Source organism: Orbicella franksi, chromosome 2 (assembly GCF_964199315.1).
Source record: "Orbicella franksi chromosome 2, jaOrbFran1.1, whole genome shotgun sequence".
NCBI classification, from domain to species: Eukaryota; Metazoa; Cnidaria; class Anthozoa; order Scleractinia; family Merulinidae; genus Orbicella; species Orbicella franksi.
The window spans coordinates 19,102,324-19,129,533 of record NC_138146.1 but is presented as its reverse complement, the minus strand read 5'-3'; the positions used below and the strand labels follow the sequence as shown (position 1 = coordinate 19,129,533).

Below are 27,210 nucleotides of genomic sequence, written 5' to 3'. Positions count from 1 at the left end.
CATAGTTAAACACCATTTTCCTTTGCCTTTGCTTCGCATCTTGTTTTGTTTAAACGCGCTCTTAATAATACCTAAGATTTTCGCGGTTGTTAAATTGGCTCGAAATCACTGTGCAAAAACCAGGACACGCTAAAAACGGCATCTTTTTCAGGTTGCATGTAGTCGCAGGAAAAAAAAATCACATTTGAAATGCAAATTATTGGAGCGGGTTAAATAACCTTCTGAGTGCCGTTGTGGAAGTGAGAATTTCTTCTCTTTACACCATTCAAGTTCTGGTAATTGTTAGTTCAGTAGGCATTGCCGGAAATAACGTTCTTGGAGCACGCGAAGAGTTGTGGACCACAGCCGCATGGAATCGCAAATACATGCACAGTTTGGAACTACAACACTCTCCTGGTAAATAGCTAAGCCTCCCTATGTTCTTCCACGCTTCTCGCCAGTGTGGCGTTTTAATGGTTTAGTTAAAATGGAAGGGATTTACTTGAAATTATGACACTGTTCGAAAGGAAACTGCGGCAATGTTGTTCATGGGTGAATTTTCATGGTGTTCTGGTAGCTAGCGGTAGGCCTAGTTCACACTAGTACACTAGCGACATAACGACATAAGAAGGACGTTATGTCGTTATGATTGCAGTGTGAACATCTTTAGACCATTTTTGTGGGTGGTGGTGGTGGTGATGACGAAGCCCGGGGGGGCACTCTCATATAGAATGGACTGGGTGCTCGTAGGAAATTTTGAAAAGAACTCCTGAGAGGTACTAAGACCATGTTTTGTGGGCGTGGCCTGAAATGTTTTTCACCAATTATAAAACAACACATAAACTGACACTGACTTTTTTCGGCTCGATATACAGGTATACCCTAAAAGGAAAGTGCGAAAGCTCCTGCTGTGGCAGTATGTTTGTGACCGAGTGAGACTGGATGAGAATGCAACCTCGTCCCCAGGGCCTTCTCCTCGACGATTTTCAAAATGGCGGCTATCAAAATGGTGGCCATCAGCAGTGTGATCAATACGAGCAAAATTATCGCTCATTATTTCGGTAAATACAAAACGTCCAGTCAGTCTCCTGGCTTAGAAGTAAGCTAGTAGACACGGATGATTCTTCTTCTACTGGCATTGGTGAAACGGATGTGTTCAACAAGAAAGGCAATTGATCCACAGTGTACCAAGAGAATGGATCGCATTTGAGGTGAGTTGGAGACATTAATATATAGATTTAGGCCAGCCTAAAAGCGTAGCTCCCGGGTCGGGTTGCTCAGAGCCCGATTAAGCTAACCCAAGAAAAGGTAGAATTTTGATTTGAGTTTTGGAACTTTGCGGTGATGTTTTCTGTGTAATGTTTGGCCTTCTGTTTTGAGTCTTAATAATCACCATATAACAAAACAAAGCAGCAAAAAACACTTGTATAGAAGAAAAAGTAAAAATTCGGTTAACTTTTAATCCTGAGTTAGTGTTAACTGGCTTCCGAACAGTCCTGCCCTGTTTTCAACAAGTTAACCTGACATGAGCCTGTGATACAATTGGAAAAAAAAGCAGCACTTGGTCAGTGGTCAACTTCAAAAAAAAACATGACCATGATGAGCTGTAAACTTGAGCCCGCGATATGTTCACATGATACTGGTCAGCAGATACCTTGTTTTCACAGGTGTCAATTGATCATAGCTTGGATGTCCAATATCAAAGAAGTACACAGTAAACCTAGGCTGCATCTCTGTCAACCTATTATTTGGAGTGTGGCCGCCATCTTGCGCGACGCCATTATTGTCGTCATCATCGCCGCTGTCGTGCATTACACCCCCCTGAGCAATACCGCTAGCCATGACAACCATGAGAAAATCAACTCATGGGTTTCCTTTTCTTTCCTATATGGGGCTCCGCTATTAATAACTGGTTGTTACTTTTGATAAATAAATTTTGAAATCAAAAAGTGATGGATCTCTGTGTTTGCCTACAAATATAAGCTTTAATGACTTAAAATCCGGTTTTCTTCTCTAAATAGTTCCTCCATGCACATGTAAGTGAAAATGCTTTCCAAAGTAGAGCTCAATGAAAAGACTGTTTTACCATGGACAGCAAAAATGAAACTTTTTTGAAAACACCACCTGCAAAACAATGTCTTATCAGCCATACATGTACATGTAGCAGGTGTCATGGGTTACAGCGCTTATTGACAGCCCTGCATGTATAACCAAGGGTTAAGTCGTTATGGGAAAATCTCAAACTGAGGTCTTAACTGTATTGGCTGAGCATTACTGAGCTGAATACAGCAAGATGGAAGATTGCTCAAGATTTCATCACAAAGACCAAACATAGTAGTTTATACTTATTAAATGTTCTCATTCTCATTCCCAGCTCCTCAGCATTATGTACTTTACAGGTTATTCATCCAAAAGTACTTTATCTTGCGAAGAGGAGCAGGGATGGCATAGTGGTGAGAGTGCTCACCTCCCACCAATGTACCCTGGGTTTGATTCCCAGACCCGACATCATATGTGGGTTGAGTTTGTTGTTGGTTCTCTACTATTCTGCCCCGAGAAGTTTTTCCTGGGGTACTCCGGTTTTCCCCTCTCCTCAAAAACCAATATTTCCAAATTCCAATTCGATCCTAGAATGCACGGGCATTTCTGAACGAGTTCTTGTGAACTCCTTGGTGCTCCATGGGTAAACAAATTTAAACAAATTACATACATGTACATGACTTGATATGGAATCAAAACTAAATTTTCCTGTCGCAAATGTAACTTGACAGGATGATATGGAATCTCTAAAAATCCTGCAGCCAAAAGTTGATAGAAATATGGAGAAAGTGTTTTCTGTTTCTTAAAGTGGTACTATGGTCAAATTTTTACCCCTTGATTTTTTAGGTGTATCACATATAATTCCATGAAAGAATAAAAATGCCGTTTACCATTTGCAAATATCTGCGTTAGTTCCAGAGATATTTCAGTTTGAAAAATGTGTAAAATATGCAAATGAGGTGACTGATGACGTCATACACTCAACCCAACATTATATCAAGTTTATGAATAGATCTATCTTGGCCAATTTGCAGTGCAGACCATTGAAACTTGGTAGGTTAATAGTTCTACGGGAAACGCACCTACAGCTATAAAAAATTCTGTTCCCATGGCAACTCACTCTTTTCCAGTACTCACCCACTTGATTTCAATATTTTAGTGATTTTCAGCTCAAAAAATGTTAAGTGAGGCCACAAACTGGAGCTAACATCTTTATGTGCTTGCTGGATCATGCATATGAGGCACCATTTGCAAATAGGAAAATGGAATGCCAAAGGTGGCCAGCAATGCCTTTAATATTGGGGAGGTCTGGAGCCCAGTATGTTGCCATGGTAACAAAACTGATAAGCTTGTATTGTGGAGCACATTTAGTAGAGTCCTACAAAGAATCAAACATTTCTGATACAAATTGGCTGAGATATCTTTTTTCATCATATTTGATCAAAATTTGGTTGAGTGTATGACGTCATCATTTTGCTAATTTACATATTTTAAAAACTTGAATATCTCTGGAATGAAAAGAGATATTTGAAAATAGCAAACAGTATTTTTCTTCTCTTACAGCCTACTCATTTATGTTTTAAAATGGCTTTGATAGGAAAGATGCGATTTTTGTCATGGTACCACTTTAAGGAAAACACCACTAGAAAAAGATAGGAAAACAACTTGTTTGGTTATATAATCAAAATGTAGATTTTTTATGCTTGTGCCATCTTTATGTCAGTAGCTTGACTACTTTTTCTGTGTTTCTATTTAACAGTTAGATTATGAGCTCAAAATTTCTATCATGCATAGAAATCGAGAGCTAATAATCTAGTAATTGTTTTTATAGTATAAATCTACTAGTCATTCAAAACTTTATCTAAGTTTGAGCTTCACAAACACCTTGCAAATGCAAAGAAGTGGCTCCCATAATAGTTATTGTGCACAACCGCACACTGCTATGCTTCTCACTATCTACAATGTTCAGAACAGGTAGTGAGTATTGTAGCCAATCAGAGAATGGCATTTGTGATAGAAAACTAGTAGATTTAGACTTGTCTAACAAGTTATAGAAGTACAGCTTTTATAGTATGATTTCAGGGTGTTTATCTATTGTACTGTAAACATTCCTTGATTCTGTAGATTAAGTAAAAGCAATATGCGAGTTTGGTAATCAACGTACATGTATTTTGTCTGTGAAGGTATTTGAAATCATGCTAAGATTGACAGAGAGACAACCAACTGCATGGCAAATGGGTTCCATTCTGAGGTGAGGAATTGTTTTGGGATTTTAGTTGGAGTAATTATGAAATACAGTTTAAGCATAGTTACTGTTTGAACATTAGGTGCAGATTATTTGGCAGAGGTGGGCCATAAGCAACAGCACTTTAGATGCAAAATATTCATTTCATTTTCACAAGGTTGAATATACTTATTTAACTTAGTTAACGACAAGGAGCATGTTGCTCAGTAGTTGGCATGGCGTTTGCATCTATTAGCATTTTTGGTTGCATGCTGTTGTGTTTGTTTTGTTGCTAGGGTTTGCATTACTGTTGTAGGCCTGGTGCGGAGCAGTTTCCTGTGCCCCCTGGTCAGCGATTTATTGTTGCAATTTATGGTCGTACTTTTAGTGTGCTTTGTGTTTGGGGTGTCTTGATCAGTTTTGGAGCTTTTTAGTGTTTTCTCCCACCCTCCTATCCCTCCCTGTATTATTATTACCTTATTTATTATTACTCTATTAGTGTTTTTATTGTTATTTTGTTATTTATTATTATTATTATTATTATTGTTGTTATTATTATTATTATTGTTGCTGCTTATAAAATTGTTTATTTTTATTATTTCCACTGAGCTCCTGGCTCTGTGTGATGGGTGCTTGGGCTGGGGCTGGGTATGGCGGGCGGGGCTCATGGCTAGGTTTCGGGTAGGGCAGGCTTTTGCGATGTTCTTGCTACATGTACCTGGGTTTGGGGTCGGCAGCTCCAGCCTCCAGGTTCCTGGGCACCCAATCTCCATGTGCGTCTCAGGTGTTAACACAACTTACATGTATTTAAATGAAAGAAATGACATTGAGAAATGTTCGTGGTTGTTTGAAATTAACTAGTTGTTGGCACTTTTTTAAAACAGCATTTTTAGATAAGTTTGAACCATTGCACACATGTATACTAATACATATATCTGTTTTTAAAAATACCTCCCGACAAAAATGAGTTTATTCCTAAATCTAATATTTACATTGTGTGTTGCATCACATATTGCACATACAAGTACAGCCTATTCAGTCCTTTAGCGTGTTAGTACACTGCACATACTATGAAAATCACCGTACTGTCCAATGGCCTTGAATGTTTTTGTACAGAGTGGTCTGACTTGCCCACAGTCCTTTGTATATTTGTGAGTTGACTGTAAGGGATTATTGTAGTGCTGGATACAAGATTTGAATTTCAACCTAGAGGTGGGGAAATGGAATAAAGCAGATAAATGTGTTAAAATATTGTTAGCACATTTATCTTCTTCTTCCCTTTTCCTTCAATTGAAAAGCCTCTAATTGAACTTTTTCAAGTCCTTGATGTTTTCTCCTTTTCCTCAATCATAACAATGTCCAAACATGTCAACTGCTTTTGGTAATCAGAACATTTCCTCTTTATTGTTAGATACATGTAAGAAAGAGACAATGAAAAGAGCTGCACTGTACATGTACTGAGATCAACTGGTATGGAGAGACAATGGACAAGAGATGTATGGTATGGAGAGGTGCGGAGAGGGATGATGGTCCCATCCAAGGTGAGCCACAAGTTGCTCTGTTTTGGGTTGGAGCAGTTATTATTTGGGAGCCTTAGATTGGACTACAATTGAGCACGAGTACGATTTTTGATTTTCAAATCAGTGACATTTCCAGAGCCCTAGTTCTTCATGCTGGGTTTAGGTAGCAAGGGTAGCTCATGGGATAAATGGATATGTGTCATGATAATGTGAAGCCTGAAAACTAGAATTGAAAAGTCGTTATCGTACTCGATCTTGTAATCATACTCAAGTCTAAAGTCCCCTAATAATATAGTTTTATTACTTGGTGGGCCTTGGCTAGCAATAATGGGACAATGTAGGCACCTGAGAGAATCAAGAAGTAGCCACTTCCATTGTGAATTCAACTTGGTTAAGAAATAAATCAACTTCCACTGCTGGACAGGACTTGATACATGTATGTTAAATGTTTCAAACACTAGTGAGCTGGCAGCAACTGCTGGTTGTCTTAACACGGTACCTAAAGTATATAGGTCATTCCATGGTATTTTGGACAAAGAAAGGGTAACCAAAACTCTCTTAAATAGCTCCCATTTTTGGATTGTGCTGTAGTCAAATGGGGTTGTAGCTAATGCAGAAAAAGTAAGATTTTTAAGAGTTATCGTCATTATTTCATAAATTAACATAAACATATGTTGCAGAGAGGACATTTTATTATTACTTTTGCAATCAGTTAAAAAAACTGAAAGAAAACAAAAGAACTGTAGACCAAATGTACATAATTTGTAAGCAAAATCTGCATAATTGGGACTTTCAGCCTGGCTGGTATTCCATAATCCTTTGTAAGCTGTAGAACTGATGTTCTCACAAATGTCCTTTCTGCAACATTTTTACACCATTGAGGTTTGTTTATTTTGGTCCAAGGAATGCTGTGAAGTTGCCAGTGTGGGAACTTCTGATTTATGGCGAGGGGTAAATTGAATTATATCAAAATGTTGATAGACTATTACATGCATGCAAAAAATCAGGTTACCTTTTGTTGCAGAGGTACAATTATGTTACAGAGACATAATATTCTGACTCAAATTAATGTAAATCATAATTAATATATTATTTTTATATTGCAAACTCTCAGTCCAGTGATAAGTTTTATTATTAATTATAATTGTTTGTATTTAAGCCCTACAAAACTTGTTTCATTCATTTTCTGGTTGCTTATTAATACTTCTTCAAGACTTTTTGAATCGAAGCATGTGCAGTGAGGTGGAATGTGCGATCCACATCGAGGTAGTTTACAGACCCCTTCGTAAGCTCCATGCGTCATTTTATCGCCAGAAGGGGCAGCCAGAACAGATCTATCAGACCAGACAATGGCGGCAACTTTGTGCGGGGCGAAAAGGAGCTGTGAAGTGCTATTGACGGGTGGAACCAGGAAGTCATCGCGGAGTTCCTCTTGCAGAGAAATGTTCAGTGGATCTTCAACCCACCAGCAGGCTCTCACCACAGTGGCGTTTGGGAGCACTGCATTCGCACCATTCGAAAGATTATTAGTGCCCTTTTAAAGAAACACGTCCTTGACAACGAAGGGCTTGCTACTCTCATGTGCAAGGTGGACTCCATAGTCAATGGCAGGCCCCTCACAAAGGTGTCCGACGACCCAAGAGACCTTGAGGCCCTTACAACAAATCACCTTCTTCTGCTACGGTCTGGTACTACACTGCTGCCTGGTGTTTTCAGAAAGGAAGACGTCTATTCCCGTTGGAGGTGGCGACAAGTTCAGTATTTATCAGATGTTTTCTGGCACAGGTGGCTCAAGGAGTATCTTCCTAGTTTGCAAGAAAGGCAGAAGTGGACAGGATCAACAACTAACTTCAAAGTTGGAGACGTCATCCTTGTGGTAGACGAGAACTCTCTAAGGATTTTGTGGCCCCTTGGTCGTATCCAGGAAGTGAAACCCAACAAGGGAGATGGGTTGGTAAGGAGAGTGGCATTGAAGACCAAAGCGTCAGTCCTAGAACGCCCCATCAGCAAGATTGTTCTACTGGGGGCATCCAGATCCACAAGAGTAGCTGGGCCCTATGGATCTTGAGGATGCCCCTTGCAGAAAAGTTTGTTTGCGACATCAAAGGGAACACTTTTCTCCTGGTCTACCTGACTGTCTCCTGATTTGAATGAATTGATATTGATTGATTGACATTAATTTTTTAGATCTTAATTGATTAGGAGCAATTTCTCAAGTTTTTTCCGTTTGAATCATTCAACTTAGTATAAATGCTTTAATGTCGCATTTAGGGGCTGGTATGTTAGATTCAAACTTCTTGATCCGTTTGTTTGATTTTTCCATGCGTGATTGTTGCATAATCCTATTTAAGTGCGCGTGACATTGCGTTACATCACAACTCATTCATGAATTTGGATCAGTTTTCAATCAAGTTTCTCAATCGCCACGTGCTTTCGCTCACTAGTGTTGTGTTTCGGTTTTCTATTGTTTAATTCAAGTTTCCTCATCTATTTCTTCGCATCACCGACCAGAGGAATATTTGTAAGTTTACTTTATGCTGTGATTTTCAATTAGTGCATCAGTTTCTTAGAAATATTGTAGTTTATTTCCTTTCAGTCGAAACATTGTTACTAATTGTCATTGTTGTCCTTCAAATATCATCTTCAAAATGCATTCGGACTACCTCTTGATCAGATTAATTGCAGTAAGCATTAAATGGAACTTATTTTTAATTAATTAATTTATTTGTCTACGGTTTGGTGCTTACAGTCAATGTGATAAAAAGATTTGTTATTGTAATTAAATTTAAACTAAGTTAGAGACTGCTGATGTTTCTGAAATGTCCTCTCTGCAACATACATTTACACGTACAAAATACTGTGGAATGACCCAACTGCTCAACTTCAATTCAACTGCTCAACTTCCTAATCAACCCATGATTCTCTTTAGATCAATTATGCATTGATCTTCTCCCAAGCTGAAATTGAACAGTTTATAAAGGGGCGCAGACATCTCAGAATTGAGAGGTGACATTAATAAGGATTGAAGGACATTTAAAAGAGCAGCTTCGCCTAAATATCAACTACACTGTAGACTTGGAAAAAGCGAAAAAATCGAATTTCTTCAAACTCGCCCAGAATGAAGCCCTACGGGCACTAGTTACAAAAATATTGTTTTAAGTTCGATAAATCAAAACTTATTTTTTTACGCAATTTTTTCATTTTGATGCCTCAAATAGGCCAAAATCGATCAAAAATGAGCGGCATATTCAGAGGCTCGTAAACTCAAAAGTAAAAATCTTCATTACAAACTGATTGCATGTCGTATTTGTACTTCCTTTCTTGTATATTTAGAGCTAAATAGAAGAACTACAGACCTGTTGCTAATATTCCATTTCTTAGCAAAGTGATCGAAAAGGTTGTCGCAACATAAACGTACAACTACCTTGAAGCTTACAATTTGATGCCAACTATGCAGTCTGCATATAGGAGACACCACTCTACGGAAATGACCTTGCTACGTGTGACAAGTGACATTCTTAGAACGATTGACCATCACCAAGATATTGTATTAGTCTTACTCGATTTATCAGTGGCCTTTGATACTATTGATCATACAATCTTGGTGGAAAGACTCGAGTCTTACTTTGGTTTCTCAAAATTGACACTGTGCTGGTTCAGATCTTACCTTGAAAACCGTCAGCAATCAATAATCATTGGAGATCAAGTGTCCACTCCTTGTGCTCCGCGTTATGGTGTCCCACAAGGGTCTATACTTGGACCATTACGTTTCACCCTGTATATCACCACTCCTCAAGATGTAATTGCTCGCCATAATTTGAATTCTTTGTTTTATGCAGATGACACTCAACTATATAATTATAGCTAGTGATCCTGCAAATCAGGCCCTGTCCCTGACTGCCCTCCGAAGTTGTATAGAGGATGTAATGCGATGGAACCCGCAAAACATGCTAAGAAGTATGCTGAAAAGACGGAGGTTATACTATTTACATCCCGGTTCACCAAGACACCTAACTTCGAGAAGCTCTCTTTTGACAATACCGTCATTGAACTAACTGAGAGAGTTCGTGATCTTGGTGTTAATTTAGATAAAAACCTATCACTGACATACCACATAAACGAGATGTGTAAGAAAGCAACTGATGCCATCAGGTCCATAGGCCGCATTTGCAAATACGTCACCAAGGAAAATCTCAAACTGTTAGTTAATGCGCTTGTAATATCCTGTCTGGACTACTGTAATAGTATCCTTTATGGTCTCCCAAAACAGGAACTGGATAAAATTCAAAGAGTTCAAAACACTGCTGCACGCCTTACCACTGGAACCAAGCAATACGACCACATCAAACCTGCCCTTTGAGAATTACACTGGCTACCTGCTGAATCACGGATTATATTTAAACTTCTGCTTATCACCTTTAAGATTATCCATGGACTTTGTCCAGCCTACTTGTCATCCCTCCTACAACAATACCACTCGCAACGGAGCCTACGCTCATCCTCTAAACTTCTTTTCACTGTCCCTACTGTGAACTCTGTGACATACGCTGAACGTGCCTTTTCTTTCTCTGTACCTATATTATGGAACAGTCTACCGGATTCTGTTAAAAATACAACATCTCTTTTGTCTTTTAAATCTGCTCTCAAAACACTCTTGTTTCAGAAATCTTACTTTTGATTTGTTCTTTTTTATGAGGAACTGTATTTTAATTAATTATTTCATCTATTTTATTTAGTACTGTTATTAGATATATTTTATAGGATTTAACTAATTTATTTTTTTATAGTAATGTAAGCGCGTTGAGTTTTTTAAATGCGCCCAGAAAACTTTATTATTATTATTATTATTATTATAAATAGATCATGATTTAGTTGGAACTAAAATATTTGATGAATTTTTTAAATTAACGACCCAAGACAGCTTTACAAGAGATCTACATTATTTTAGCCTATTTTCAAATGCTAAATAGGTGTTCTGGTACACGGCTTTTCCCAAAACAACTAGTTTGGTCTGAAAGAGCATTGTTTCTTCTTCAAATTAGTGAAATAAAATTTTTGGGTAAATAAAATCGCGAGCACTGAGATAGCAAACTAAATGCAGCACTTCTTCCTGAAAACGTGACCTTTGACCCAAGCATAACGAAACCGATTACTGCAAGAAAACCCGGAAGAAAAGCAAACGCTTTGTTATTTTGAAACAATTTCTAGTGATCTCTCTCTGAAACCATTATTGCAAGAAACTGTTTCCAGATATGAAATCCCACAGGGTCAAAGAAGGAGCTAAAGGGCGCATTTTGACACAATATTTTTGTTTGCTGAGAATTGAAGTCAATGACCGTTGACGAATTCCACTGAAATTTGCAAACTTGAAGTATGTTAGCCGATACTTACCTGAATATTTATATTTATAAAAGAGTCATCTTCTTGGATTAACCTTCAAAAGAAGCTGGACCCAGATTTGGAAACCTCTAAAAGAAGAAATGTTTAATGTTCCGTGACCTGCCCGCTGCTATAAATTCCATGCACATGCTGACCACATGTTTGTCGTAAAACTAACTGAACTCCACTGATAGTTTCCATGGGCAGCTCCAAAATAAACAATCCCCAAAAATGTAAAGTGAAATTGGCTGTCTTCATGAACAGTTAGAGGCTAGAGTCAAGTTCCATTACCTTTAAAAAGTGCTTGATTTCATTTGTTTGCATTGACTTTGTTCACTACTCCCACATTTGAATACCGCGAATCGGTCACGCCAAAAACAGTGCAGACCATGCAGACCGTGCAGACTGCAGACACTTGTTTGGGCCTTTCATTTTGACTCATTTTTTTTGCTCTAGTTACAAAATAGTGTTCAATATATCTGAAAGTTTGCCATTTATGCACAGGCTGCTCAAGCGCAGTATTTGACTTTTGATTCAATAGACAAACGCGTACAAGACTTTGTATGGGAAACTTACTCAGTCTGCGCGGTCTGCAGTGTTTTGGCGTGACAGTAACTACTGAGTGAACAAGTAAAATCAAGAACTTTTAAAAGGTAATGGAACTTGACTCTAGCCTCTAACTGTTCATGAAGACAGCCAGTTTCACTTTACATTTTTGGGGATTGTTTATTTTAGGGTTTCTCATGGAAATTGTCAGTGGAGTTCCGTTAGTTTTACGACAAACATGTGGTCAGCATGTGCATGGAATTTATAGCAGCGGGCAGGTCATGGAACATTAAACATTTCTTCTTTTAGAGGTTTCCAAATCTGGATCCAGCTTCTTTTGAAGGTTAATCCAAGAAGATGACTCTTTTATAAATATAAATATTCAGGTAAGTATCGGCTAACATACTTCAAGTTTGCAAATTTCAGTGGAATTCGTTAATGGTCATTGACTTCAGTTCTCAGCAAACAAAAATGTTGTGTCAAAATGTGCCCTTTAGCTCCTTCTTTGACCCTGTGGGATTTCATATCTGGAAATAGTTTCTTACAATAATGGTTTCGGAGAGATATCACTGGAAAATGTTTCAAAATAACGAAGTGTTTACTTTTCTTCTGGGTTTTCTTGCAGTAATCGGTTTCGTTACGCTTAGGTCAAAGGTCACGTTTTCAGGAAGAAGTGCTGCATTTAGTTCGCTATCTCAGCGCTTGCGATTTTATTTACCCAAAATTTTATTTCACTAATTTGAAGAAGAAACAATGCTCTTTCAGACCAAACTAGTCGTTTTGGGAAAAGCCGTGTACCAGAACGCCTATTTAGCATTTGAAAATAGGCTAAATGTAGACCTCTTGTAAAGCTGTCTTGGGTCGTTAATTTAGAAAATGCATCAAATATTTTAGTTCCAATTAAATCACAATCTAATTAGCTCTAAATATACAAGAAAGGAAGTACAAATATGACGTGCAATCAGTTTGTAATGAAGATTTTTACTTTTGAGTTTACGAGCCTCTTAATATGCCGCTCATTTTTGATCGATTTTGGCTTATTTGGGGCGTCGAAATGAAAAAATTGTGTAAAAAAATAATTTTTGATTTATCGAACTTAAAACAATATTTTTGTATCTAGTGCCCGTAGGGCTTCATTCTGGGCGAGTTTGAAGAAATTTGATTTTTTCGTTATTTCCAAGTCTAGTTGATATTTAGGCGAAGCTGCTCTTAATTAACCAGCCAGTACAGATTTTAATTTTAATGGCCTTTATTTGCCAAAATAAAGGTCGATTGTAGGACTTGATTTATTATATGCAGCACATGGCTATTACAAGCTTTAACAGCTACAACAATAGGTGAAATTGTAACCACTCTAGTTTACCAGACTGATGAGTTTATAAACCTGCATTGAAGGTTCTGCAGAGGGGTAGGACAGGGCCTGGTGTATGGAAGGTTAGAGTTAGTGTCCTCAAGTGTAGTCTATGAGAGCAAGGCTTTTCTATCAATCACGTTTTCTTTTTCTTCCTACTTGAAGGTTGCAAAAGCACAGTCAAGCAACAACAAAATTAGTTGAATGGTGATAAAGGCTGAGAGGGAAATTATTAATCACATACAGTTAGTACCTAACCTATGGACTCCACTGTGAGGTAAGACATGGCTTCTTTGTTATGGCATGGTTAGTGTTATTCTTATTTGAATCCACTTGTCTATGAATGATGTTACTACATGTAGATGTACACTGTTCTGTAGCTCAGTAATGGTACACACTGCAATAAGTACAAAAAAAGTAAAAGGATAACCACTACCCATTATTTACTCAAAAGTACCACCTACTACATGAGACAGTGTAAATAGCATTATATAATTAATACACTGTACGCAGCAACTGTAGTCTCATATGGCAATTTCAGGATAACAAATAAGAGTTACATGCTATGTTTTATTTAAAAACATTTCTTGATAAGGAGTTCATTGGTTACACCCTCAAATTTAAGTGCCGTGACCTTGCATATTAAGTGGGAGATGCAGTAGCCTCATGGTTAGTGTGCTCATCTCCTGATCAAGCAGTCCGGGTTCAAGCCATGGCAAGGGACATTGTGTTGTGCTCTTGGGCAAAACACTTTACTCTCACAGTGCCTGACTCTCCACCCATGTGTATAAATGGGTACTGGAGAACTTAATACTGGGAGTAACTTCGCGATGGACTAGCATCCCATCCAGGGGGGAGTAGAAATTCTTCTAGTCGCTTCATGCTACATAAACTGGGATAAGCTCCGGCCTGATTGGCCACTTGACTTGTTTGCAGACTTAACCTTTTACCTTGCATATTAAGCACTGCATCAAAACTTGAAAAACTTATTACATAATTGGTACCAGGACACTTTTTTGACCGAAATTGAAATAAATTATGTTATATCCCATGTTACTGTGCCTTTCATTAACACACAAACTCTGCTCAATTAACGGTTTTGTGTTTTACTGCTGTCAATCATCTTAGTGGACCTCTCAGGGAAGAAAAGTTTACTTCATCAGGTTCAAAAGATAATGTCTATGGGTTATGATTGGTAGATTTCAATTGATTTTGTTTGTTCTGTTTTTTCAAACATGATACTCAAAGATGTTTAACATACTTCATATCATACCCCAGTCAACAACTTCAATTTCACAGGCAATCTATTTATGAAAAACTGTAAGCCCCTTCCCCCCCCCTCCCCTCCTTAGATGTTGTAGACTGTCACAGATATGTGCATGTACTTTGCAGCCAAATTCTCATGAGCATGGGTGGAAACTATAAAGCAGGGCAAGGGGCAATAGTAGGGGTACACTATCTACACTTAGGACAAATCATTAAAAATGAATGACTGGCAAAAATTAAGAGGCTAAGGCTGTTCATGTTTGTTGTTGCTAGGTGAGAAATGCCAGATATATGGAGACATACCTCTACAAAAACTGGAGAATGGATTGCATGAAGGAGGTGAGTTGCAATTTTCTTTGGAACAGTTGTTATTAATTGATAAAATTAACAAAAGCTGCCTTGGAAGTTTTCCTAATAATAATAATAATAATAATAATAATAATAATAATAATATCACAAATGTAAAGCATTTAACCAGAAGCGCGAAACTTAAACCACATGGTTTATATTTCATACCAAATAAAGAGCAGAACAAAGTTAAAATTTGCAATGGGTCAATAATTTTAGAGCTCTTGGTGAGTACGAATCAAAAGCTGTGGGATTTGAATTTTGGCAAGGAGTCAGCCAAGTTAAGGAGCACAGGTCCACCTTCAAGAGATTTCAAGCAGGTTCTTTGTGTGATGATCAATATTTTAACTGTAATGACTATACATATGGCGTCTTAATACCTGCAGTACTCAGGTCTTTCAGCAGGTTTCTGTACAAGATGATCTTGATAGCAAATTACACCTGACTTAATAAAGTGTATTATCGTTTGTCTCACGATGTAGTCACTTGAGATGTAGATCATGACATTTCGACTGCTTACTGCTAGTCTTCTTCAGGCGATAAGGACACCCGATTACACGGTATCATTTATATCACAAAGGTCGGCTGTTTCTCACTTATTTCATCACGCTTATGTCCGTCACGCTTATGTCGTGCAAGATTTATCCCTCTGTGAAAGCGAAATGCACTCTGGGAATTAGTAAATGACACAATTAGGTTCAGTGGAGTGCTTTTAATTTTAGCTTTTAAAAGAAGAATTAGGGTTGGATTTTGGTTTATACAGTATCAGATAAATTTGCATTCACAGGCAAACTCATAATAAGAACATATCCTCCACACATACGAGTTTAGATAGACAAGTGAGTCGCACAGGTGATAGGTGAAGGCTTTGCGGCTTTGCTTTGTTGTTTGTAAGATCAGCGGAGTGCTTTTAATGGATATGACAAGTATACAGTTAAAACAACAAATGAATTTCTGGTGAGGTAATTAGTGTTGGCAAATATTTTTAAAGATAATAAGGTGTTGATTTCAGAGAGAGTAACTTTTCCTTTGCAGCTTTCCTTTGCGGCTTTCCTTTACTGTTTGTAGGATCAGTGGAGTGCTTTTAATTTCAGCTTTTAAACGAAGATTTGGGGGTTCATTTTGGTGTATACAGTGTCGGATAAATTTGCACTCACTGGCAAACTCATAATAAGAACATATTGTCCATACATACAAATTTGGATAGACAAGCAAGTTGCACATGTGATAGCTGAAGGGTCTACATAAAATTTTCGGATTGGTAGCGCAGTTGTACTTTTGCCAGTCTTGAAGTGAATTGAATGAGCATTGTCTGAATTAAATGAGCACTGTGAGAGCACTGTATGAGCATTGTATGAGCGCTGAAATATACGGTTTACAGTAGTGATAATGAAGTTGGTACAATTCATTTGCAGTTTTCAGTTTTTTATGAAGTTTTGGAAATGTGCTGTTTTACATTTTCTGTCAACGAAAGTGTGGTTGTGATTAAACAATCGATAATCATTTTGTCAGGGTAAAGCCAATACAAAAGTTCATTGATGACAAGTATACGGTTAAAACAACAAATTAATTTTCAGTGAGGTAATTAGTGTTGCCAAATATCATTAAAGATAATAAGGTATTGATTTCAGAGAGAGAAACTTGTACTTTGCGAATTTCCTTTGCTGTTTGTAGGATCAGTGGAGTGCTTTTAATTTCAGCTTTTAAACAACGATTTGGGGGTTGATTTTGGTTTATACAGTGTTGGATAAATTTGCGGGCGAACTCATAATAACATATCTTCAGTACACACAATTTTAGATTGACAAGCGGGTCGCATGCGCAATAAGACAAGCATATGATTAAAACAACAAATTAATTTCCGGTAAGGTAATTAGCTTTGCCAGATATCTTGAACAATAAGAAGGAGTTGATTTCAGAAAGAGGAACTTTTCCTTTGATGCTTTCCTTTGCTGTTTGTAGGATAAGCGGAGTGCTTTTTGTTTCAGCTTTTAAACTAAGATTTGGTTGTGGATAATACACTGTAACAGAAATTCCTTTATTATGTATTGGAAAATTTAGTTATTAATCTTTCTTTTGGGTTGGTACATTTCGCTGACCCCTAGCACATGGACTAACACGATGGACCTGGTGTACATGAACTACTTGAATAAACTACCAATGGACTACCCAAAATGTAAACCCCTAAAATTTTCAAAACAAAAGGTCTACAGTTTAGTTTAAGAATCAGTTTGTCTGCTTTTGTTCCAATCTTCTAGGAACAATTTTTAAACGTCATTGCTTCTGTATGCATTGCATACCATTTATTAAACGTGCATTAATTCTGAATTTCAGAGGCATATGGAGGTGCATAACATAGAGTTCTGATCATGAAAAATATATATTACTTATCCCTTGATTTTGAACCATTTGTAAAGTAAAAGTAGTAGGAAAAGTGTTTATTACGTAAATATTATGTTTGTTTAGTGCAGATAATCAGTAGCCTAGATAGCCAAAGTAAGTTTCATAAGGTTACACTATTTTCCAGCCACCGTCTATGGAGGTGCACCAGTATGGCAGTTCAGTACTAGACTCTGTAAATGCAAAACATTTCGACAAAGATATCTGAAGTTTGGCCTTCCACAGACCTAGAACTTGGAGAGTTTCATCTTTATTCATCTTCTATAAGATTGCATTTTCTGGACTTAATTCATGGAATGGTTTTTGATTTATTTTTTTTACATGACAGTGAAAAAAATCCATAGTTTGTTAATAATTTATTGTGATCTACACTGCAGTGTGTTGAAAAAAGAAAATTGTTCAATCCATAAAAGTACAGTTGCACTGATAACTGCAGCCTTCAGCATGATCTTGTCAAGCAAGCTCACCTAATGATTTTGCATGTCTCTAGAGACAAGTTTCTGTTTGCAACTGACTATTCAGTACTTCGAACTCTTGAATGACCCCAATTGAAAGAAATATATTTCCACCAAATAAAGAGCAGAAAAATGGTTAAATTTGTTAATAATGGTTTGATGATTCCATAGCTCTTTGTGAGTAAGTAAAAGTTGCATGATTCAAAGTCTGGCCAAGTGGGAGCACAGGTCTGCTCATCAACAAAATAACAACAACAAAAAAAAAAGCAAATAAAAGTGAAAGTCGTGGTCCATACTCAGAATAAAACATGATCCATGCTCAGCCTCAGGCCATGCTTCTAATTGCAGTTTACAGTGAGCATGATTTCTGAATGATTTCACGAGATTTCAACCAAATTCTTTGTACAATGATGGATGGTTTCTGCTGTATTGAACCTGTATGCAAATGTTAAATACGCTTGAGTAACAAAATAAAATAAGTGGCTTTTCTGTTGTTTAGCAATTCAGGATACACTGTACAGAATAAGCAATCCAAACTTGTAATGAAATTAATGTTGTGCGAAATTTTTTGCAAGTAATGTATATGCAAACTATTTAAATTTTGTGTCATAATAAGGAGAGTAATGAGCAGAGAAGAGTCTTCATTTCATTGAGATGTCCCCCAGTTCAGAGGATTTTAAGTTTCTCATTTCAAGCTTATTTATTCCTGCGTCAATATTATTCCTTCAAATGATTCAGAATTTCTTGCCTCTAGCTTCAGAGTTAATGTCTGGTTCAGAATCATTTATCCCAACAAAGAACATCATTGTCTGCAGTCTCAAGGCTAACATTCTGCTGCAAAAACATTGATTGATTGCTTAAGAATTAGTTTGTATTGGTGGGGTAGAAATGTTTGGGTAATCCTTTAGGAGGTTGTGAAATTCTTAAGACTGTGAAGCAAACTTTTAAGAGAAAAGAACTATTTGCACATTGTTTTTATGCAAGTTTAGCAAAAGTCACGTACAAAATACTTACTAGTTACATATTGGATTTGTAGGCAAGTTGTTAGAGACATAGATCACAGGATCAAGGACCGTGGACCCAGAACGATCCAGGATAGAGGACCCAGTACAGAGGACAGAGGACCAAGGACTCAGAACAGAGGATCAAGGAGCAAGGATAGGACTGACGACTGACAACTGGGGATCAAGGCAAGCCTTGAATGACAAACTTTCATAAGTTGAATTATAGATATATTAAGGTATATGAGATATTACCAGCAGCAGAGTCGGCACAGTGCACCTTGCCCCGAGGGTTTTTCTCCGGGTACTCCGGTTTCCCTCACTCCTGAAAAACCAATATTTCTAAATTCCAATTAACAAAATTGGTGACACATTGCGGTGAGCTAACTGAGATGAAAAATTCTTTGATTAATTACTCAAGGTAAACATTTGTAATACCAATTTATTACTCTCTGTTTATTTGCTAGTTACATGTGCACATGTGGTTTCGTGGTCTCCTTTGCACCTGTTATTTTAGTTAATGAGCAAATTGGAAAGAAGCATTATTTATTTTCTGTCTCTTTCATAGATCCTTTTTTAATCATAGGTAAAGGGAAATTCCCAAGTGAATCAATCAATCAATCAATCAATCAACCAACCAACCAACCAACCAACCAACCAATCATTTAATCAATCAATCACTCAATAACTCTATTAATAGTTAAGATAAAAAGCCCAGGATATGCAGCTAACTGAAATAGCAATTACCAACCTTTAAATTTAACATTGTATTCCAATACCACGTTGATTCACATGTAACTAGTACCCATGTAAACAGAGTATTGGACTGACCAGTGTGTTGTGTGGGTGTCATTCATTTGCAAATAAGTGGCTTGCTTGTCTCATTTTCCATACAATTCATTATATCGGAGCCAGGAATTATGCCAATAGCAATCATCGCTAAAAATTAACTGAAACTCAGTTATGGTTAAATCTGTTTCTGTGAATTAAAAGTTTGGTAATTGTTGTTGTATTTTCATGCGTAAAGACATAAAACAAAAAGAGCCGACATTTTGTTCAAAATTGCCTTAAAAAGTAAATTTTCACAACTATTATTGTTTAATTCAGAAACGGACAAAAATTTAAAAACCCATGCAGAAAATAAACCAAAATTCATCAATTCATCATTCAATTAGAACTAATTTATGAAATGCTCTTTATATTAGAAAAGAAACCTAAACTGAACACTCGATCTGATTCAATCAAAGCAAAACTATTTAGTTCTTAATTAATACTCTCTACATTCCACATTGTAGTGTTTTTAATCAGATGCAACAAGACTTTCACATGCATTCTCAGTATGTAAAGAACTCACAAGAATATGACTTTTAGTTTTACAAATTTGAAAATGATGAATGAGTCATCAAAAGGTCATTCAAAAGTATTATCGCTAATTTTTATTCTTAATTGTTTGTCCAAAGCCTCCGTTGTGAGAAAATATAGTCAAAATTCATTCACCATTTTATTTATTTTTTACATGTGTACAGACATTTTGAGTGCTCATTAAAAATTCTCATTTTTAAATTCTAGGATGCTCTTAAATGCAAAGCTAAAATATTCCTATTGAGTTCTAAGGACAATTTATTTCAGTTCCTTAAAAGAAATTGAAGTTACACTTTTCGATATATGTACAGGCATTGATGTACCACTAAAGAAGTAAGACAGCAGGATATAATCATTACACTAAATTTTATTTTGCAGAAGCCACTTATTTGCTCATGAAAACCTAGTTTCTCCTTCTCACAAGATTCCTATTGAACAGCTTTATGATGAAATCTGTTCACTTCCATTGGTCTTCGTCGGAAATCTTAAATTTAGTTTGGAATTGAAAAACATGTATGTTGTACTTAAAAACTGTTGCCAGAATGCTAAGTTATTTGCTTTTCTTGAGAAAAATTTTTTCCTGTATTTACTTTCAAAAATAAAAGACTTTTGTAATCCAAATAAACTTGTTTGGGAAAGTAGCTGCTCAATAGGAAACTTGTATTCATGAAAATATTTTACTTGTTTTTTTTTTCTGTAGTTTCAACGTGCATCATGCTCTAAAATCATTAGCTAATTCAGTTCTCACTGATCACAATTATTTTCTTTGGGTGAGCAACATTTTCATTTTTGTCACTGAGTAATTTTTTGTTGAGATCAAAAGCATGATGGTGCTTGAAACTATAGTATTTTTTTGTTATCACCTTTGAACAAAGGAAGCTTCCTAAAACTACCCTTTTGTGTTAATACAAGTAAATTCAATTGGCTGATCAAGAAATTATTAATTGAATGCGATACCAATCTGCTGCTTTTCACAAATTTATTCAATTGACTTAGGTGTTCTGCAAACTTGTTATTTATTACTTGATCAGTAGTACAAAAAACTTTGAGCTGCGTTTTTCCAAAATAATGCATTTAAAGTATATTCAATTGTAGGATTAAGAAATTATGAAATCAATGCAATACCAATCTGTAGGATTTCACAAATTTATATAACCAACATGCATTTATTGTCATACAAAATTGTTATTTCTTACTCAATCAGTTTTTAAAAAACTAATTTTTTTTTCTAAAATAATTTCTTTACTTCCTTTGTTTAAAGGTGCCACAGCAAGCTCATTAGCACAGAAGTAAACAATCACTAATCAACTCAGCTAAGAAAACACTACAAATTTTGGTGTCATAAGGTCTTCACATTAGCATTGACACTAACGTAGGCCAAACGTGGGGATAGTCAGAAGAACTAGGGTGTAGAACAGACCCTTCAGATCTAGTGGGCGTTCCTAGTCAGCCATAATATTGGCATCATAGTACATGTATAATAGAGAGAAAAGTAACCCTTGTGGTTATTTTCGTTAGGGTTTCGATGCAGTAGTTTTCAGTAGTTCAAAACCACCTAGGGAATCGGGTTTTTTAAATCCTACTTTTCTCCAGAAAGTCTTAATTAAGGCAGATCGAGTATGTCTAAGTATTATTACTACTTAAGCATCAATTTAATAGCAGAACAAGTTAGTTAGGGTATAAGTTTTTTTACTGTGCTAATGAGCTTGTTAGTTTTTTTCTTTGTGGATTTGATATTTTCCACTGAACTTAGTATATTTTAGATTATTTTCAGGAACTGAGATGGCCCATACACCCGCACACAACACAAATGGTCAGATTTAAATCTAGCCGATCGATGGACCTGCAGGGTTGTGGAAACTCTTGCTCTGAGGACGGTGTTTCTGACGTTCCTCTGCAATATTCCAATTGAGAAATCCTGGTGAGTTTATCTGCTCCGCTCATTTTTGATGGAGGCGCTTGTACACTTTGATGGTGTGGTCGTTTGCTCTCAAGTGGAGAAGGCATCATGGGGGAAGGTGAGGGTTTGCTTTTCATGTCTCTTTGGCTTTACTTGACTACGTCAGAAAACCACACCTTTATTCCAATTGGCTTGAAAGGTGTTTGTTTTCAATCAGTGTTTCTAGAATTTTTCTGTTGTTGAGGACGTAAAACAGTAGTGCTTTAGTGCAGGTCATGGGTAGTACATTTCCAGGATGTTGGGGTTAGTTTTGAACAATGAAGGTCACTGATCTGGCTTGACTGGAATTTCACAAGCGACACTAGATTGAGCTGATAGTCATCTGGGATTCTTCTGAAAGAGCCGATGCTCGTTTAGGGCTTTTCTTATTTAAAAATAATTTTCTTTTCGTTTAAATTCTGAAGATAAAGACAAATTAGGTATCGAATAAATATAAATTAGTCACAATTATCTTAAGAACAGAATTTATTAACACTATCAGTCCACAGTTCAAAGAAAAATTAAGAACATTAACCGTATAAAATATAATTAAAATTATCTGGAATTACAACTTTGGCTTTTTTTTCTCATTAACTCCAGGAATTAGTTCACCTAAAAGAACTCAAAAGCAGTCTCCTGCGCTGGCGTTACTTGGGTTGTCACGCAACACTTTTTCCCGGAGTGTTGCGTGACGATTAAAATAACGCCTATGAAGGAGGCTTCTATTTGGGAAATTTTAATCTTAGCTACTAAACATATAGTTACATTTTCCGTGATCAAAGTTCAAAGCGTAGGCCAAATTGTTCATTTTGACTTCCAAAACGTTTAACTAACCTCGTAAACATTTTTTGTATATGAATTTTGTACGTCTAGAATTTACCTTCTTTAACTTATGAATAGAGGGGGTAAGTTTCTAAAGAAACTGTGATGCTGTGTCGGTGGGGAGTATAACAAGATAATTTGGTTTTATCAACTGGGTTGATAATGTGAATTGGCCACCGTAAAGACATTCGAAAGCTGACGTTTCGATCGTTAGCCCTTCGTCGGAGCGAATTGGATTCGCTCCGACGAAGGGCTAACGATCGAAACGTCAGCTTTCGAATCTCTTTACGGTGGTCAATTCACATTATCAACCCAGTTGATGAAACCAAATTATCTTCTTTAACTTACTTAGTGCCAATTGCTCATTTTTTTGATTTCCAAAACCTGAGATTTACCGCGGAAGCTTTATTTTTTGACTAAGTACATAAACTGTAAGCTAATTATCAAAATTGCATTTCAAAACTATAAATTCAACTTCTAAAACCAAGCATATATTTCGAATTTTTTTTTAATTTCGTAGGCCAATTGTTCATTTTTACGTCTTAAACAAACTAAATCTAGGAAACGTTTCTCATCGTTTTGTTTTTCTAATACTTGCTCAACTTCGTTGTTGTCCTTGGGGATGCAGCGGCAGTTAATCGTGACGAGACGAAGTAACCCGAGCGGTAAAACCTTTCGTCGGGTCGATTTTGCCGCTCGGTTTACGTCGACTCTTCCGACTAACTGCCCGAAATTTCCGAAGATCCTTCGTTGTATGACGTTATTCAAAGCCAAGATTAACAACAAAAGCACAAATAAATTTCAAAATTCCACCGTGTTTGCCTTTTTTTAAAAGACGATTTTAACTGTGAATAGTTAATAAGACTTACTTTGAGTATTTAAACTACGATTCTTTCGAAAAATATTTGGATTTTTTGTACAAATTAGACTCGATCAATTTTAAATAACTGAAATTAAATATCAAAACAAAGTTAACGCAATTCTAGGTGATGTGAACGGACGAAAATCGCTCGTTTACTTTCGCATTAGTATTTATTTACTTTAGCAAAATACGCTTAAACCTGTAAACAAATTACTTATCTTTCATCGCTTAAACTTTGATCTTATTTAAACATAAGCGAAAATTCCTAAACTTGTATCGGTTTGGACGGTAGAGTTCCAAGTGACTTGTGTTCTTTTGGTGAAGTTTGTGGGAGGTCAGTCGGCAGGAGGTTTGGTCGGCAAGTCAGATCACTGATTTTTTGCGTTGGATTCTTTTCTTGGCATCCATGGAAATTACTAAACACGACTTGTACTTTAGCGCTCCTGTTTCCTTGTCTCTCCAACGGAAATTTCTAGATACAGTGTTTGGAACACGCATCTTAAATTTTACTATTTGGCATTAATCTTTTCGCGCATTACTTACGGCTCTCAAAACTAATAAAAATTCCAATTCAAATGGTGTGGTATTATGACGTAGTTGAGTGAAACCGAGGAGGCATGGGGAGCAAACTCTCACCTCCCTCATTATGCCATCTCCACTTGAAAGCAAACGGCCATATCATTAAAGTGGTCAAGTGTCGACATCAAAGATGGCGGAGCAGATAAACAAACCAGGATTTTAAAGTTGGAATATTAATGAGGAACAGAAGAAACACTTCAGCTCAGAGCAGAGTGAAAACAACCCGACAAGCAGGGACAAGATCGGCTTGATTTTTTTTTTTTATTTCTTTTTTTAACACAATAAAAACGCAAATAAAGAGACAAAGAGACAGTTTTCTGTGTTGTCGTTTTTACCAGCAGTCCATCATGACTAATCAGGTAAACACTTGTGTCCATGACTAAAGGCTGGTTTTCACTAGAGCATAAGCACAAGTGAAAACAGCCACGACATAAACATAAGCACAAGCAGAAACATAAGAAGAACGAACCCACTTATTTGTCTTGTGCTGTTTTCACTAGTAATCGCTCGACATAAGCATAAGCACAAGAAAAACAACTGTTCTGTTTTTCTTGTGCTTATGCTTATGCTTATGTCGACCGCATTACTAGTGAAAACAGGACAAGACAAATAAGTGGGTTCGTTCTTATGTTTCTGCTTATGCTTATGTTTATGTCGCGGCTGTTTTCACTTGTGCTTATGCTTGTGCTTGTGCTTATGCTCTCAGTAGTGAAAACCAGCCTTACTTCCTGATATACAGTGTAATCTGTCACGCAACTTGTCCCGCAATCTTCTCGAAAACGGCGTGACAAGTTAATGAAACATCGAGCCGTGTAACACAACGCGCAACGGACAAAACGTTTGCAAAACAAGTCGCTTCAACGGTTACAGAAAGTAGAACTAAGTTCCAACTTTCTGCAACCGCTGTAGCAACTGTTTCGCATAAATTCTGTCCGTTACACGGTATGATAACGACCCAATGTTTCATACAACGCACTTATCACGCCGCCATCGAAAACATTTAGAGATTAGTTGCGTAAGAGATCACACTGAATAAGAGGACCACAAACCAAGTTCTGCTTTTAAGAAAACCACTAAAAAAAATGTCTGCCATAAAACTCTCATTGTGCTTCTATCGCATTTTCGCTGTAGTATTTGCGAGTTGCAAACTGTACTTAGTTGCTCAAGAAGTCGACTTAAAAACAAGTTGGCCCTTCCTATTCACACTTTGCGTAACTGTCAAAGGACGTCTTAACGTAAGCGTGTCGCAAGTCTTTACATGTCACGCTATAATTTGGTTACAGAAATCTGGACAATTCACAGGCGTCAAAATGCGCAACATCGTAAACTCCAGTTAGGTTGTCCTAAGTTAATAAAAGCACGAGCGATTGAAAATCCCCTCGAATTTGCGAGATATGAACCTTTAATTCACTGTAGCTCCTTGAAAATCTGCGATAAAATTTCAGCATGTAAAAGAAAGTGCTAATTTTTGAAAAACGCGCGGAACGCGACAAGGACTCTTTTGCCCGATGTTGACGTCAAAAGCGTTGGTCCCGAACAAAAAAATCTGGAAAAGACATTTTCCAAACTGAGCAACTAAGCACATTTTGTGCCTCACAAATACAGCAATGAAATGAGGTATTAAACACAAAGACGCACTATAAACGGGATTACAAAAACAGCGATAATTTAATGCAACTCTCAATTGTGATAGTAAATCTCGAAATAATTTTATTGTAAAGACAATTAATTTTGTAAAATATGAATTAAAGATTAAAGTAGTATCCAACTTCGGAGACGGCTACATCCTCAAGGAAATTAAATGCATGTTTTTAACTTTCTTGCAATTGTAAATTTTCAAATAATTTTAAGAAGTGTCAAGTATTTCAAGAAAGTCTTTGAATTACAAATTAAATTGTATCCAAGTTTAGAGACGGCTAAATCCTCAAGAAAATTAAGTGCCTTTTTAAATTTTTCCTCTGTAAGTGTAAAATTATAATAAAGAATTTTGCAATATTTCAAGAGAATCCGTAAATATGACTTCGAGATTATATTGTATCGAAATGTAGAGACAGCTATATCCTCAAGTTGTGCGTCTTTGTGGTTCTAAGAGCTTTATAACATACATTGCATTTCAGCAGCGATTTCCTTGTACCCTCATATCACTAACTTTACAATGGCCCATATTGTTTTGTCAACAGACTTCACTTAAAACACAACCCAAATGGAGTGAAATTATTTTCATGGATTTTCCGCGTGTTCTGGACCATAAAACAACTAAGACTTCATAGCCTAATTTCCAAGGGATCGATACATAGAACAGGTAATTGATATTTATTTTGTACTTATCACTTCAGCAAAAGTTCAAACAAAGTTATGAGAGTTTAGTTTTAAAAAGAACTAAAATATCTAAATCACAGTTTTGATTTCTAAATTCATAAATAATGCGTTCTAATAAATCTGCATAGTCAAAGTAATGAGAGTTTGGCAGAAATGAAAATTGATTCGTTTTTGAAAACTCGCAAGTCGTTTTTGAACTCCACAAAAAATCAACGATAAAACCACTGAATAGCAAAGTGGAATCACCATTTTCATTTTCTACTCATAAATAATTCGTTTTGATAAAGCCTTATTGTGAGAGTAATTGGAATTCAGTAGAAATCGAAACTAAATCTTTTTGATTGAAGTGATACACAACTGACATTTTGGAACTTGAAAACTTTCGTCCCCCTGCCCTGTAGGACTTTTGAATACCAAAGTGCAGTTACTTTTTTTTTACTTCATCAAAAATTCATTTTAACACTTGCACATTGCACTTACTGGTGATTAACAGATTGAACAAAGCAAAATATTTCAAACTTTTTCTTTGCCAGTCGTCATATTTTCCAATTATTTTGCAGATTTGAGTAACTTGCAAAATGTGTTATTTTCAAACTCATGCTGAAGCGATAAGTGTTAACAAATAAACTTAATGGTGAAGTCATATTTGCACCAATGGGCCACTGTACAGTAACTACAAATACCACAGACATGCATAACCAAACAGAGGTCAGCTGAAAACTAACAGACATCGCAAACAATAACATGCATTCTAAATAAATTTGTTGAAAGTGGATAACACCTCAGAGAAGAATGTGAATAATAATGCGAATACACAT

General features: G+C 36.5%; 1 long non-coding RNA gene across 2 annotated transcripts; it reads left to right on the top strand.

Moving 5' to 3' along the window:
- Window positions 1–89: 89 nt before the first annotated feature.
- LOC145478469 (uncharacterized) lies at window positions 90–27,143 on the top strand. 2 transcript variants are annotated; one of them, XR_014048265.1, is made up of 6 exons: window positions 90–1,190; window positions 4,203–4,270; window positions 5,655–5,784; window positions 13,205–13,316; window positions 18,545–18,698; window positions 26,254–27,143. It is a non-coding gene; the product is annotated as an uncharacterized LOC145478469 (long non-coding RNA). The 2 variants fall into 2 exon arrangements; XR_014048264.1 differs by lacking the exon at window positions 26,254–27,143 and having other exon boundaries at window positions 523–1,190; window positions 18,545–23,665.
- Window positions 27,144–27,210: the final 67 nt, after the last annotated feature.